Genomic DNA, 17,558 nt, shown 5'->3' with positions numbered 1-17,558 from the left:
GAGTCCAATATTTATTATTGGAGAAAAGGTGGAAAACAAATCCACACTTTTGAAAGTGTTCCATAATACCACAGTGTTTTAGCAAATTCTGAACTGTTACTTTCATCTGGGGATTTATCATGGGGATTTATCATGGTGCCTACACACATAAATAGCAGGCCCATATATGTGTATTTCTTTGAATAAGAAAACAAAGTTGTGATCTTTTTTAATAGGAACACAGTTTTCTGGTGTGTGTAATCATTCAGGGAAACAGTCTTTCTGTTGCAAAATTTAAAAACAAGAGTGATTTTTGCTGAGGGAAAGTTTTCAGTCCTTTTTGAAAACCTGTCTCAAATTATCTTGAAGTGATCTTCAGAAGATTGACAGAGCAGTTCCACATTATGATATCTCAGGGCATAATTTCATGCTGAGTTTTCCTCATAAAGCAAAATCAGCATAAAAGATGTTTACCTTCCCCTGTGCTTTTTGGTAGAGCTATACCTGAATACAGATCAGTAATGTGTTTTGGAAAGGAAACATCTTCCACTACTTTAGAATCATAGAATCATGGAATAGTTGGAAGGGACCTTTAAGGGTCATCTAATCCAACTCCCCTGCAAGGAGCAGGGACATCTTCAACTAGATCTGGTTGCTCAGAGCCCCATCCAACCTGACCTTGAATGTTTCCAGGGATGGGGTCATCTACCACTTCTCTGGACAACAAAGGCCAGCGTTTCACCAATCTCATCCTAAAAAATTTCTTACTTGTATCTAGTCTAAATCTACCCTCTTTAAGCTTAAAATTATTACCCCTTGTCCTATTGCTACGGGCCATATTGAAAACTCTGTCCCCAATACAGAGATTTGTGCAAACAATCTCTAATAGCATTCTGTTTTTCCGAATCATCAGGCCCTTTTTCCCCTCTTACCACCACAGGGACTTGTGGTTTTCTCCTGGTCTCAATTGAGATCCCATAGACAACTATCTCCGTGGTGCAGAGAAGTTCTGCAAGGTGCACACAGCTCCTTCCAGCAAGACTTGGGACAAGGAAGCACATCTTGTAACCAGCCTTATGGCTTGCTAGGTGAAGTCCTAGGGCAGGTTCAAAACCTACCTCAAGAGCGCTAGCAGAATAGCACTGTCCACACCAAGGCCGTTTGCCACTTAGACTTTCCAAAGACATTCTCTTTTTTCTACTTTTTTTAAGAGAATGCAGGTGCTGGCAGCCTGGGCAAGGCTCCAACACAGGTAATTGCATTCTATCGTCTTGTTTTCTCCTTGCAATTGATCCTAACAGCTGTGATGCAACAAGCGTCCATAGACAGTCCTGCAAGTAGGCAGCAGCACTACTGTATTATTTAAGGCTTTAAACACTAGCATTGAAATGCTAGAGTGCATGTGCACTTAAAAAAAAAAAAAAAAACCAACAACAAAAACCACATTTATGTAGGGAAGAACTGAAAAGAAAAGAAATTGAATAGGGAGGAAATGTGACAGAGTTGGAAAGGCAAAAATTACAGCCTTTCAGCGCACCTATTAAGGAGGACAGAGAATATCTGCAGATGACATAGGATGGGCTCCGAGTCCCTGGACTGATTGCTGTCCCTGTGAGTATATGGCAGATGGCAGGGTCCTTTGTGGGAAACACTGCTCACAGGAGCCCTGAGGAGTCAACAGTGGTCCTGGCTGTCAGACGCTGTGGTTTAACAACTATCACACCCAAAGCACAAGGTCATCGTCACCTCTTGCCCCCTGCTAATGAAAGCGTTTATGTTCCTGGAGGAAGGCACATCCTGAAAACAGCTCCGTTTACCTCCAGGACTGTGTGACCAAAAGCTGTGAAATCAGGAGCCCTCCTCCCGCCGTGGAATCCCTGTGCTCCATGTGGCATCCTGGCACTCACTCACCAGTGCCACAGGAAAATGGTGCTTTCTGAACAAAACCTGGGTGAGAAAAGTTCTTGTTTGAGCATAAATCCCTGATTGCCTCCAAACAAACGGAAAGCTTGTAGTTAAATATATAGTAAATGTGGGTTATTTCCAAACATCCACAGCTCTCTGTTTGATCTGAATGAAACACGTCTGCCAGAGACAGCTGCTTCTAGTCTGCTTGCTGCCAATGATATTTACAATCTCTCTCCCTTTCTGCATTTCTCTCATTTTTTTTTTCCTTTCTTTTCCTTTTTTTTCCCTTTTTTCTCTCCCCCAGGTTTTTACTAGAGAGGTTATAACACTCAAATCCTCCTAGATTAATATCATACCAGTCCCCATGTGCTAAATAAGCATCCTTGGCTACATAGCTCCACTGAACCCAATGGGTCTATACCAGTTTTATGGTCTTTTACGAATGGACTTTTTCACCTGGGCCTAGATTGAATACATGCATTTAACAGGCTGGGCAGCACAGGGTCTATGCTCAGGTGGTAAAACTTCTGAGCTTTTTTCACTTCTGAGATTGTTTCACTTGCAGAAATAGCTCTGTTTTTCACATCTTACCAGCTTGACACCTTCTGAGCTTTGTTTTTCTGGTGGCTCTAAGACATAGTTTCATTGTTAGGAGAAGTCTGGAAAGAAATGGGAGAGGAAGAGCCCCAATTAATCAGCTATCAGAAGGACTTGATCACCAATGAATATATAAGAAGACTCCAGACACAAAAATCAAACAGTTTTGTAAACACAAAAATGTGCAGCCTGTGCAGGCTGGTTGCCTCTTTGAGCTGAAAAACAGGTTTGATCTATGAGAGAACGTTAATTGTGGGGTTGGATCAGCCTGAAGGCACTCTGGTAGGGTTCAGTGTCAAATTTGGCCCCGTGAATCCATCAATACCGAGAACTTCACTTTAGACTGTCTTCACACGATGGCTGGCAATTGATCTACTGCAGCACAAGTTCCTGCTCATCAGCTCACCCACAGCCACTGACCATGATCAAAACAGCAAAGGGAGTGCAATTGCATCATGGCAGCTGACACGCTTTGCTCAGTCTTTGGAGCATATGCCCAGAAGGTAAACTGCAGTAATTCAATTTCTTGACATGTATCTGCTGAGAACAGCAGAGTAAGACTATGCTTTTCAAAAGACACTAGAGGACTTAGGTTTGCAGGTCTCACTTGGATGCCCTCATTTTCCTGATTGGAAAATCTTAAGGAAATAAGGACACTAGGACTTCTTTTCTCCACACTAAACAACCCCAGGTCCTTCAGCCACTGCTCATAAGACTTGATCCCTAGACCCTTCACCAATTTCCAATTCTGTGTAGACATATAGAGATTTTAGTATATGAGGTCTGTATTACCTTAGAGGAGCCAAATTCCTTTCTAATATGTCATTTAATGCAGAATCGTTCCTATTTAAGCCTCATCTGGATGCTGCTCCTGAAGCCTGTAGATATATTTGGCTTTAAGTTATGACAGTAAAGTAGGCTAAAAATGTAAAGCTGTTAATCAGCAGTATCATTCATCTGATTCAGTATTTATTAGCTCATTTATAATGGCTGTTTGTGCTGATATTCGTTTTAATTTTGATAGGATGTAATGCCTTGAATTTAATCAAGTTAGCTGTATTTGAAATCACTGATAATAAATGCCTTTCATGCCAACAGTTTAGAACAGATTTGGGTTTTCAAAAGGATTTATGAAATGTAAGACAAATGATGTCAGGTCATTGCTTTTATGGAAGATGACCTGTACCTATGACTATCCTGGCTGCCTTTCTGTGAATCCTTTGGGAAGGTAGGGTTTCACGACATGGAAATTAATTGAGCCTCACTGTCTTGTATGCCATATATACTGCATTTCGCTGGACCCATATTCAAATTCCGTGTTGAAATGAGATCTGGGTGAATACCAGCACCTCCTCCCCAGTGTAATACTGTTGTGTGTGGGCTACCAGGGAAAAATAATTCGTCCTGGTCAGCTCCACAGTATGGAATCAGGAACCACTGAACCACACAGTGTATCTGCTTGACAGCTCAGGCACTCCTCAGGCTGTTTTAGAAACACCCTGACCCTGATGCTGACACTCCTTCTCCTGATGGTCCCTCTTGTAAGCTGCTGACCACCTCCAATGAGTTCTTTCTGTCCTAGGGAGAATGAAGAGATTCAGTGATTTTTATAGCCTTATAATGGCCCGTCCCTTGTTAAACTCAACACTGGATGTACCTCCCTCTCCAACGTGGCTGTGCCGCAGGTAATGCACCTGCACTGTTGTTTCTCAGAGATTCCTTAAAATGAATGTCTGCATTTTTTATAGATGCCTTAATGTGAAATGTCACATTCCTGGCAGAAAAAGCATATAGCCTTTTGCAGTGCTTGCAAAAAATGTATGAATGATAAACTAGAGGAGGTGGGGTTTTTTCTTCTTCAGGTTCCCCCATATCTGTGACTAAATGATGGAGTATTTGCAAAATTTAGAGAGGGATCAGAAACATGGCATTGTATCTGAGGTTCATTTGTAGAAGGTAAAGTAGCATATGTTATGAGTCAGTTAATCTCTTTAGGGCTTTATCCAGCACAAATTAGGTTCTGTGGTCACCGAGTCACAGCAGGCTGCGGGCCACTGTAGCCTTGGAGCTTTATTCTGATTCAGCTGCCAAGAAATGAACTGCTCTGTGGGCGCAAAAATTGGCCTAAGCTCTGTGAACTCCAGCCAGGCCTGCGCAGCTCCAGCGGCTGCTCCTCTCTCTCCACACACCTATGGGATTCCATTCTCACCTTCTCCCCAACAACCCTGATGCTAAAGACGCAGCCCCTAGAAAACAAAGAAGGTGCTAATTCAGTCTCATTAGAAATCAGCAAAGGTTGTGAAATAGTCTTAAAAGGTGTGGAAGCCTTCACTGTTTTGGCTATTTGAAGCTAGCCAGGACAAATGCACGCTGCCGGGATTAGTGCTGTGCTGCTGCTGGATGCAGAAATTGTATTTTTTGTGTGTTTGGTTTTTTGTGTTTGTTTTGGTTGTTTGGGATGTGTTTTTTTTATCTATTTGCCCCTAGTCTATAACTGCAGATGCTGCAATGCCAATAAAAATAAAATGCCTTAGGTTTCTTAAGTGGACAAAAGGAACTGGGGAGTATAGCTCTAATTACAACCAAAATCTCAAAGAGGCTTGAAAATCTCATTCTTAAATCACTTAACAGAGGTACAGCCCAAATCATAGGGAAGTCACAAGTGCTCACATATGGGTGTCAGGTTATTTGGTCCTATAGGCACCTTCTTCCTTCCCTACTGACTCCTTGACCTTGGTAAAGAACACATCATCTCTGTTCTATATATTGCACATTATAAATGAGGCTATAAATATTTCCTATGTCTCAGCAGTAGTGTTGAAATCAAACAAGTGCTTACTCTTTGAAGAAACTACACCAAAAATCAATTTATTGTTACCATATTTATTTTTGCCATGTTATTTATTGATGCCATTCATATGAATTAATGACTATAAAAAACATTGCTTAGTCATTTTCATTTCTAATCTTAGTGATTCTTTTAAGTGAACTTTCCTGGAGAAGTACTTCATTCTGATTTGTTTAAGTATAAAACAAAAAGGTTGTGCATAGCTGTGACATCCTGAACATGCAAGACATTATCTGTATATCAGTGACAAGAAGCTGGTGACACTGATGTTTGGCAACCACAGGCTGGCCATGAGGCATTGCCAGAGGAGGCCAGGCAGAGGTCTAAATCCCACCTTCTTGCAAACACATTGAGAGCTCCTCATTTCTGGGGACATGGAATAAGAGCCAAAGAAATAGTCAGGCTGTTGACATATTATTTCAGCTGAGCAACCCTCCAGTCCTGCTTTGCCTGTCTACAGTCAAATACTTAAAGCTGTGATGCTGCATGTCTTGGCAGCTCAGGTTCAAGCATATCTCTTGCTTAGGGCCCTTTGGGATTCAAAAGCTTGGTGCCTTTTTGAGTAAAAGAACCCTGAGAGATCTCATCTGGTGAGTGTGCTCAGATCAGACTCACATATGCTGGTAGCCCTGACTCCAGCATGAAGCATGGTAACCACCATCACTTCAGTTCAAAAACAGCCAGAAGAGGAAGTGCCACTTCAATCTACTTGGCTCTTGGCACTTTGAAGACCTGCCAAATTTAGGTGCAAAATTAACAGCATAATTTAGACCTGAGAAAGGCTGACATTGTACTTATCAGAAAGAAAAAGGAACAAGGAGGTTATTTGTGCCTCACTTCCCAGCTTTACTGCCTGGCTCCAAGCATTTGTGTTCACTCAAGGTGGTACCACGGCTTCCATGGGTCCATTTCTCACAAATAGCACTGATTGAGAAGTTGTGGACAGTTGCAAAGTGCAGGACAGATGTAAATACAAAAGGGGGACCTGTCTTAACCATTCTTACCATCCTTATTATCCAAAGTATGTGGCAGATATGCAGCAGCCTAAACCAATGTGTTTGGAGATACTGAACATGAGTAGCACAATCAAAAAAACCCCGAAATCTAGTAGTTTGCTTACACATTTCCAACTTTAATTTAGCAAAGCACATCCTTTATTTGTGAATAATTTTTCAATTACCCTACTCTATATCCAAGGATGATTGAAAAAATATACTCAGACTTAAATGTATGCACATGTTTAAGGGTTTTGTGTATCAGAGCCTGTGGGACTGGCCCTAATACATCCATTTTGCTTGACTTGATAGAAATATTTGGTCTCATCCTGGTAACCCTTCATGATATTCTTCATTTACAGAAGCTGTAAGTTACACAGAAAGGTTTGTCTCAAAAGTAATATACCTTCAGCAAGTCAAATTCCTTTGGGACAATATAAAACTAAATTTTATTTACTGTCATCTTTGCTGGGGTTTTCTGCTATGAGGAAAAAATGCTGGTTTAGTTAAGGCACAAATAGAGACAGCTTTTCAAAAGATTTCCCAAATGTTTGTCAATTGTCACAAGACCGTGCTTCTATTATTATTTTTATGACTGGGTCCCATAAAGGCAACAACTAAATATCTCTTTCTCCAAAGATCTCTAAATATCAGGAAATTTGTTTATGGGAGCCTTCGAGGCAGAAAGTCCTTGGAAGGCAAGGTGAGGCAGATACTTGAAGGACTGGGCCTTCCAGATGGAGCTGATCTTCTCCTTTTCACATACATTATATGCAGTAACTCTACTTTTGCTTTAAAGTAAGAGCAATCAAAAGGATTCCTTTGCACTGGATCTGGAGAACTGCAGATCCATCTCATGTATTGGTTCAGCATAAGATTTTGCATACTCCCTGCAATTAATACAGTCACAAGAGCAGTGACATAAACATAACACAAAATCATTTGCATGAAGCATAAAAGAGCCTAGTAATTTATGAATATTGCTTTTAAACTATATTATGCACTGTCCAGGGAAAAAACATCTCTACTGAGCCTTATTCACTTTGCAGTTAAATCAAATTTAGGATAGGATAAAATGTGTCTTATCAATTAAATTTTACTTTAATCTTTACAGAATTGATAGCAAAAACAGATATTAGATCCCAAAATAGAACTTTAAGTATGCATGAAGAACAGAGCAGGACAGCAAGACTCAAGATTGCAAGCAGCACACTTGGACTAGGTTGCTAGAAGGAGATTTTTAGGGGAGAACAAAGCTGTAACTGGTGGCAGGGGTTACCTAAACACTGTGTCCGGTAGTTCACAGCAATACTGCTAATCATATTGTGTGATTTCTTGATAAAGCTGTTCCTTTCATCACCAGGGTGATAAGGAATGTGGAATGATTTTTGATTAAATGGAACTGGAATTTGAGAGGGTGGGAATACGAAGGGTAAAACTTCACATTTTTTGTTATTATTTCATTTGCTTACCTAACTTTAAACTCTCAAACGCATACTTAGAAGGGATGGCAAAAACATCCCCACCAAAATACATTCTTTTTTCAGTAGGAAACTAGGGGTTTGATTGAATGAACAATTTTGTGAAGTGCACCTGCTTTCCCTAATAAGAAAATCTTGATTTTTATGTAGGAGTAAAAAAATCAAAACTTCCAAATCATCCATGTATTCAGGTTCTTAGTATTCAGTTATAGTTACTATGAGATGCCTAAAGGTTCTCACGAATATTTCATTTCTGTTTTATATGGAAAGTAAAAAACATTTTTCTCCAACTCTGTTATTTAGATATCCAGGATGAATTTACTGACTGACAGGAGAAGGAGCCCACACCTTTCCAGTAGTACATCCATCCAGTACATCCAGATCCCCTGGCATCATGGTGGCATGACAGGGGAGAAGAGGGTCATCCAAAAGGCTCTCACCACCAGCCCAGAATATCCATAATCCATCTTGACTACATATTAAAGACTGTCTTCTGTGAAAATTTCTGCAGGAACAGTTTCTATTGAATGTTTATAAATGTCTTATCTATGTAAAATCTTAACACTTCTAAAGCAGAAACATCTAGGGGAGTATTTGGGACAGTCCAGTTAGGATGTTAATCAACACTTAAGTATGCAAAGTGGACTAGATGCAGCAGGACCTGAGCTAGGGAATGTCTAGAATTGTCCTGGAGAGCCATGTCTGAAGCTGTTAAATCAGTTTGTTGTCTCATCCCTGCTGGTGAGAAGCCAGGAGGACTTGCTGGACCACTCAAGGAATTAATATCTTAAGAGCATTGGGCTTGCACAGCACTGACACCCAGCTAAACCACAATTATAACTAAAAAGAAAACTTCATTTTCATACGTAGAACTCATGTCCCACAGCTCGTGCCGCAACGGTGGGTTGGATGCTACTAAGCTGGATGCCTGGAGAAAGCTTTTTGTACCATAAGGCAGACTCCTGTTTCTCCATGTGTCTGCTTTACTACAACTTGGCTACTCCCAAGTGTTGTCATGCAGCAGTGAACATAGCATGCTGCTCTGGGTCTCCTTTCTTTTTGTATAATAATCCAAAAGCCAGGAAAGAGTGTGCTGTTTTTCACTGATCAGCATGTAACTCTGCTCAAAGTGGGTCAGACCATCATGCAAATACGGGAGGATCAGCCCGTCACTGTGGAAAGAAAAGCCTGGGGAACAGAAATAGATGTAGGGATGACTTCATATTCCTTGAGGTGTTCATAGGGGCAGAGAAAAAGAAAAAGAAGCAGCGTTTGTACTTTTGGGTCCTGGTTTGCATAGTTTCTGAGCACCCTGATCTCCATTCAATATCACTGATGTTCTAGAAATTAGGCCAGAAATCAGGCTGTTCCTGCGCTGATGGGAGTGACAGGTGCCTACTCGGATGACAGCTGAAATGCTCTCTCCATGCTGGCAGGGCAAAGCCCTGGGCTTTTCATCCTGAATACATTCTTCACCAAAGCAACAGATTTGGGGTTGGTTACATCTTTTATGAACACTTTTTCAATAAATTAATCAGAAGCTTCAGGGGATTTAAGGCTTTTAAAAACAGATCAGTTCTTTTGCAATTCCCTTCTGAGAGCTTCAAAACTGGATTTCTTCCCATTCAATTTTTCATATTTCCATTTTGCAAAATTGAAGATTCCTGAGCCAATGCAGACAGAGTCTGTACTCTCCTTCATCTGAATTTGCCTCGTAGCCACTGTCCGTGGGGTCCAATGACTACTCTATGCAACATCCCTGATTCAAAAAGCTGTGTCAAGGAGTCACAGCCACCATAATAATATATGCCTGAACCATGATTCCTCCTGCTCATTAAAAAGTGCCAAACACCATCTTGTCTCAAATTGCCCCTCTAAGTGTGGACAAGGTGAACAGACTTCAAAAAAGAAGTGCCTTGAGCTACTCTCTGCACCTGGGGAGCTGCACAGCTTTCTAAAGTCCTCATTGGGCCAGCTTGGTGTCTCCCAATGGCTACAACGACTTGCACCCACTGCTTTGAGGCTTCTTGCCATTATTTGGGAAGCCAGTTCAGAGTTAATAACTTTGTTATAGTCAGAAAGAAAAAACATTGAGATCACTGATAAGCTCATGCTGTGCAAGACATCAATAGACCGAACAACAGATACAGAGGGCTCAGGCAGAGCCTGGAATTGCAGCTGGGAGTATCCCCTCTGCTATAGTAAAACAGGTGGAAGAGGTATATGGAGTTTGTTTCAAGCGCTTACCTTGTCAGCCAGTATAGTAGTACCCTTCTGTGAGGAGAGACCCAAAGGAGATAACAGGAGTCCTTACAACCCCACAAAAACAGCCTGCACATCATATACTGCATCATTTCAAAGAATTCTCCATAAAACACGTGCACAAAAGGCAGGTTATTTGTGGACTTTTGTATCTTTTGCTGTTTGCACAGTAAAACATCAAGGAAAAGGAGACACAAGGGCACAGTCATAGCTCATATAACTTTTTACAACAAATACACAAACGTACCATTCCTAACTATATGTTTTCAATCTCTTTTGTCTGATTTCTGGCTATTTCTATAATATATAGCACCATGTGCACCATTAGGGGTCTCTCAAGCACTTTGAAGTTCTACTGTGAGATACCTGACACGGACACAAAAGAGAGGTCAGTATTTCTTCAGTGTGGTCTTGATTCAGACAGGTGTCTAGGCAGAGCCCTCACAGTAAGACACAGGGTTTAAGAGCTCAAGAATCCCTGTTAATATTAATGAAAGTATAAAAGACCTTGTAGCTATGTAGAAAACAATCGCGGTACTGGAAGAGTATTTGGACTGAAGACAATAGTGTAAAGGAAAATTGAAAACTGAACCTACCAGTTCTGAACAATGTCTAGTCTCCTGGTGCTCAGACTGCCTTGGAAACTTTGACGTTTGACTGTTTAAAGTTTGCTTTTTCTTTTGATTAAAAAAAAAAAAAAAAGGAACATTTTTACATTTTTTTTCTTTTTCTAAGTAGCACAAGGCCTCAGTAGTCTTTAGCAGGAAAACTCTCAAGACTCAAAGTCAATAAAAGCTGAAAAGGGTAATCGTGACAAAGGCTTTTCTTTTGGAATCCCTTGGCCAGAGACGAACTTTGCATTTGTCAAGAATATGTACTATAAGTAAAAGCATGTGTAGGGAAAGAGAAATGGACAGTCCAATGGATGTGGGTATGACAGCAAATCTATGGCCTTTCAGTCAGGCAGCCGATAGGAAAATTCTAAGGGGTCTGCAGAGGGTAACGAAGAAATAAAAGGCTTTTGTGAGTAGGCTAGAATACGGTATACAGAGGTCTACACTTCCACAGAAAAAAATCTTAGGAGTTCAAAACTAAAAGAAGTTGAAAGCCACAAGAGTGGAGAGACACATGAAAGAGAAAAAGTGATGGAATACATGATAATGTAAGTTATAAAATTATTACTATCCAGAAATCTTAAAGAGAAACTAGCCTCCATACACACTTTCTGAAAGATGGCTTCCAATTTGAGAACTCACAGGCTAAGAAAAAAATAGGTAAGAACTCATAGATTCATCCAAAACCTGTATTTTACTGGCACTTTATGTCAATACTTAATATAAAAATAAACTACAATGTAGACAGTCAAGGGGCCTATCTTTGCAAATAATGGATTATACTCAGAGGTGAACAAAATTTGGAATTCATCTTGAAGGTAAAACCTGTAAGCCAGCATTTTTTTGCAATGTATGCTGACAAATAGTTTGAATTAAGGGCACTTTTATACAAAAATTAGAATTTTTTCTTGACATTGTCATCTGGAATAAAATATTTTAACTGAAGTTCAGTTGAACTGCTTCACTGTTGATTACTGATATTATCCCACATGTTTTGTTTGGATTTAGTTTAATACAGCTGTAGGACTTTTTCAGTATAACACCTCATCGCACAGGCATTATATCTCAGGAGAGTGGTGTCCGTGTTCCCTTTCACAACTTGGATTGTTTTGTCATCTGTTACAATGCACTGGGGTCAGATGATTTCTGTCCTTGAAACACAGAGCAGGCTCAGAAGGAAATACATTTTTGTCTTGTGAAAGAAGGAAGCCATCCTTTGGAGACCTCTAGATGATCTGGGGTGATAACACCTCAAACCGCCGTCTCATGGACCGATGCACAAAGTGGGAACGCCGAATAACAATTTGCTAAACAGAGCAAGCTAAATCTTCTGAGGCAGTTCAACAGGATACAACACTTTTACCTGGGCTGAACCAACCCAGACTAAAATAATCTTACTAGACCCTATCCAGGGAAGGAGCGTTTGTTTTCTAAGACAGATATTTTTTTTTTCTTTAAAAAGTGTAATATTTTGACACTGAATAAACTGCATTTTTCAACTAAACATAATTGCAGTCACCTTAACCTGAAAACTCTAACAGGAACAAAATACACCAGTCTTGATTCACCACTTTTGTTTTCTTCTGGCACAAATTTTTATGCATTCCATAACTTTGTGTGAGGGATAGTGCATTTATGCTATTATATTATTATTAATAATATTATTATATTAAAAGGTCTCAGCAGCTGCCATTTACCACGACATTAGTTAAATACTTTTCTTTCATCTACAGGGGAGGAAATCACGTTCCTTTATGGAAGAAGGTACTTGGTGGCAGCAGCAGATGATGGCCAAGAGAAGCAAGAGTGAACCTCAGCATGCCTGATGTGTGTGGGCTGAGAATCTGTCCCCAAAAGCAGCAGGACAGCATTTGCAAGGACACACACACTTTAGTGACAGAGAAGCTAGACAAAAGCCAATGGTGAACAAATGAAACCCTTTTGCGTGGGTGGCCTTGAGAGGGCCAAAGTCAAAGGCACCTGAGGTGTCAAATTTTTAAACTGTGTTCAAAAGCTGCCTCTAGTGGTTTCTGCCAGGTTCAGGGAAGCATAACTTTGCGGATATTCGTTGTAAATAAGCAGGACAGCACCAAAAAAACCTGTCTGATTCCTGTCATCAATTTCTCCTCTTAATGGAAACACCCTGGCCAGGCCCCAAATGCTAACTGCTCAGGTCAGGGGGACAACAGTATAAATGTTCGCAATAAAGGACTTCTGGGCTCAGAACACATTTGTTTAATCAAAAAGATTTGTGTAGTGATCATAGAAATTACTCTAGCAAAAGCCATATAGTTTGTAGAGATTAAGTGAGTGATCCAGGCTTAGCAGGAGAACCATCTTTAAAGCTCACTGCTGTAAATCCCACTGCTTTCAGTAGAAATTAGAGGTCTACTTAACAGTCAAGATGTACTACACTTAATTGGACAATCTTGCACACACACTTTTTGACCAAGGCTGAAAACACATTTACACAAAACAGTCAGGAAAGAGTTACAGACAATTAACCACATTTGCAAAATCAAGATAAGAGACAACAAGTTAAAACATGAAGAAAGATGCAGTTTTCTGAATAAATTACTTTTTTCTTTACAAATTGTCAGTCTGCCTCTGATTTATGGACAGATATGTATGGAACATGCAGTGATCTCTGACAGATGGGAAGAGTGAATTCTTTACAGTGTGAATATTAATCACACCATTATTTTGCTTCTCTCCGCTTCCGCTTTCTGCTCATCTTTACTGGAGTGGTTAAATGTAATTTAAATATTAAAAACTGTCAACCCAGATTGAGATCCATGCTACAGTTAATCACAATGTGTTCTTTTTACCACTCATAGTTTTCACTGTGGGCATACTTTACCTGTACACTTTAATGAGGCTGCTGGTGACCCGGATGGCCAGAACAGCCCTATGGAATTAGAGAAGATGCTGTACCATAAAGGAAGTACACCTGGGTAAACAAGGCTCTGGCATGTCTGTTTGAAAACCAGTTATTCTTCTGCTGTGTGGGAAAAACTACATGTCTCCAATTATTAAGAAAGACTGCCATAAGACAGCTACATGAACAGAAAAATTCATACAAAGCCCTTTTTCTTCTATGCACACACACTTTCATGTTAGCTTACACAGGTTCTCTGAACAAACCCAGCCCATTAAAAAAGCTCCCACTTCCAAGTTGTACTCTGTTTGGATAATATTTGTAAAAGGACCTAAGGGACTGGGAAACCAAACACTGAATATACTGATGCCTGTCACTTCAGAAAGATTCCAGCTAAATTTTCGCAACAGCAAAGTCTCAGAGCCACCCGAGTGGCCCTGGCTATGAATGGGACTTGGGCTCCTTTGAAATCTTGAGCTTCACGCACGCTCGCTAAACAGAGTCTTTTCACCACATCAGAGAGAATAGAGGAGAGGTGGAGGAGGGAATCAAGACCTGAATCTAAATTCCTGGCACTCTAAATCATTTTTTTGCATTAATAGTGCTTAATACTGGTTAATAATGGAGATTGGTAATAAAGGGTATTCTGACAGAATTGCTGCAAAGAATGGATTCACCTTTCTATTTTCTATTCCTCTGAAAAATCAGTCCTTCTTCTTGTCATTCTTTTTGCTATTTTCCAAAGAGATGCCATATGGGAAGGGCTGAAAGAATCATCAAGTGGAATGATTAATGCTGTGACTGGGCTTTTGGTCTGCATATGAAGCATAGGGATAGTTTTATCATGAGGAATTATAGTGAAATTCTACGGCTGGTGGTATCCATGCTGTCCAATATGAACCATATCCACAGCAGAAATATTAATGACTTTAATTGATGTTCTGCATTTTGAATGTCTTTCAAAACTGTGCCCTCCCAGAATTGGAAGGGACTTGATGTGATTTCCTAATTTACATGGCAAAGAGACTTTCTTCATCTATGGTGTCAAAGGTAATTGTTGGGCTAATGAGATTTTACATCAGACATTTATCCAGCTAAATAAACAGACTAGATTCAGCTTGTAAGAATGGCCAAGAGATTAATTTGAAATGTGCAAATGAAGGAATGGAATCTGGGGGAAGTATTTCTTGCTGCAATGTGCAGGCAAACTGGAGAATCAGAAAAGCCAGAAGCTTTCCTATCACATGGTGTCAGTTATAGAGCTCAAGCCAGGCTAGATCCCAAAGGAACCCACATGGCTTTCAACCAATTAAACTAATGGGGGAATTGATAGCAACAGCTGATTGTCATCTTTGATGCAGATCAACACAGATAAGGGAGAAGGTGCTTTGCTGGAAGCTTTTACGTGTGCAGAGAAGAGGGAAACGTGGGTTGGAAACCTCAGGCTGTGCTCCTGCCCGCTGTGGGAGGACAAGCATGAATGCAGAAGTGTCTACCCTTCCCTTCGCCCACCATGGCCTGATTCACTCTAACGTCACCCTGTTCTCCTTTTTCTCTCCATCCCTCTCCACATGGTTCATTCTCATCTCTTCTCCTCACCCTTGCCACACCAGTTTCTGTTCAGGCTCCTCACCCCAATCCCAGTCATCAGCCATGCCCAGTTCTGCAACTCCCTGCTGCTTCTCTTGCTCCAGGCTCCTTGCCTGGTGGGTCCCTCCTAAGTTAGATCCAAGACATTCCTATCTCACCTCCAGTGCACCACAGACCTGCTCCTTGCCCTCTAATTCCAACCCATATCCTTCAGGTTTTGTTTTCACTCATTCTCTGTCATTTCTTTGCCTAGACCCAGTAATTCTGCTCCCTCTGTGTCCACTCTCCATATCACAGTCCATGTCTGCTGGAAGCTGCTGCCTTGAGACTCTGCTAAGGCACAAGGACATTAGGAGTACAGGAAGGACACACTTACTGTTTGCATGTCTGGTACCCTGGCACACCCTGTTCCCAGGCAGCCAGGGCTACACTTAACAGGCAAAGTCTTATTACAGAAAGTATCAGATATTCTTAGCAAAATAAAAATATGAAACAACAATAAATTGTGCATCCCATCTCTGTTACTGAAATATTTCCCCCCTTGCTGGAATGCTTTAGAGTCCTGCTGCTTAGGCAGAAGAGGTTCACGTAAATAAGACTCTTTTGCAAAATCATCTGGACATAAACTGCCACCTTAAGTTTACTCACTGGAGCTTGGGGAGAGAGTTACTAATGCAAGAGGCAATCTTTTTGAGAAAAACAGCCAAAGCAGATTGGGGAAATCCGCAAGAGATCCTCTGAAAGTACCAGAGGTTTTCCTGAAGGGAAGCAGAAATGGATTTAAAGGCTTAAGAGGAAGAATGTACTATACTGAACCATGAAAACACTGGGGAAAATGAAGGGACACTCAATGTATCCGAACCCTCAATAAATTTTAATCTGCGGCTGACACAAGAGGTATTAGGAAGCAAGTTGGGAAAATCATCAAGGGGACAGTATGGAAGAAAAGGTGCTTGCCCTTGGCATAACAGGAGGATTCTTCCTTTCGCAGAAGCTCTTTTACCAGCTCCCTTGCATTGCTCCCTCTCTCCTTCCCAGAAAAAAAAAAAAAAAAAAAAAAAAAAGGTTTTAGGTTTGAGAGGATGGGATAAGCCCTGAAAGCCTCTGATTTCATTAAGAGAATATGTTAATGGCAGAAGGGATTGAAACACAATAAAACTAGACTGAGGTAGTAAATCTTGCTTTTCTCCCTCTCCCTCCCCCAAAAAAAAAAAAAAAAAAAAAAAAAAAAAGGTTGATTTACATAATCTCTTCTTAGGAATTGCAATGGATCCTGTATCTCCCTTCTGGTTGTTAAGGGATCATTATTTTATTTCTTCTTTATAGACCTTTCTTCCTTAAAGGGACTTTTTCCTTAAGCCCAGCAACAGTATAAAATCAGAGCCAAGGCAACATGTTAAAGACATCACTATATACTATATTATGGAAACCTACATTTAGGGGATGCACAGAAACTTAGCTCTGCCTAGGGAGATGCTACAGAAAAAACGCTGTGACATTTTAATGTTGGTGGTCTCAGCTTAGACCAAGGATAGAATTAATATGACTATTTATCATTCCTGTGCCCATATACAGATCCTTGGATAAACAGAAACATTTCAATAGGAGTGATAACTCAGAATAATTCTGGTTTCCACTTGTGGGACCAGTCACAGCCCCATTGCCCCTGCCAGTGGAAGACGTAGCTTCCATATACCATACGACACAAGGATTCCATTTCCAATACGATACAAGAATTCTTCCTATTCCTCCATTATGGGAAAAGCTGTGCTTGTCTGGGAGTATATATTTCTTTAGGGAATGAACCGACATAATCCCCATGAGTTTTCATATGAACCTTCCTGGTTTCTTGTGCTATGCCAGGGGACATTTGCATAAATATAACAAGCAATGCAACAGTCAGTTTAAGACAGAAACTTCATGCTGTGTTTCTCAGTTCACCAAAGGCCATATCCTTTGGCAGGGATAAATCTCCTGATGCTTTTCCTCAAGAGCTCAGAATGCTGAACAATAGAAAATTAACAAGGTAACTTTCCCCAGATGACAGGTGAAGTTACAGTCCTGAAGCTAGTTTTTCCTTTTCAAACTCATACATTAAATGTGCAAGCACGCTATGAAATGAACAGAACTCACAGCATGGCTGAGCTAGCAACTCTGAGAGAGCATTCATACAGCAAACTTAATGTTGCATGAACTGATCTTTTCTGCATTTGTTTTTAAAACTGCTTGTATTTAAGTCCTTGTACCCTTGTTTGATGGGATTGACAATCTGTCCTCAGAAAGGATGCAGAACCGAGACAGGGGAGATGCCAGAGCTCCGCAGTGAGACAGAACAAAATGTGTGGATGTTGGTAACACACCCTGGGCTTTGATGGCTACCAGGAATTTCCTAACCTGTGATTACAA

This window comes from Calidris pugnax, unplaced genomic scaffold, assembly GCF_001431845.1.
Source record: "Calidris pugnax isolate Ruff unplaced genomic scaffold, ASM143184v1 scaffold252, whole genome shotgun sequence".
NCBI classification, from domain to species: domain Eukaryota; kingdom Metazoa; phylum Chordata; class Aves; order Charadriiformes; family Scolopacidae; genus Calidris; species Calidris pugnax.
The sequence above is the reverse complement of the archived record's forward strand: the minus strand, read 5'-3'. Positions refer to the sequence as shown.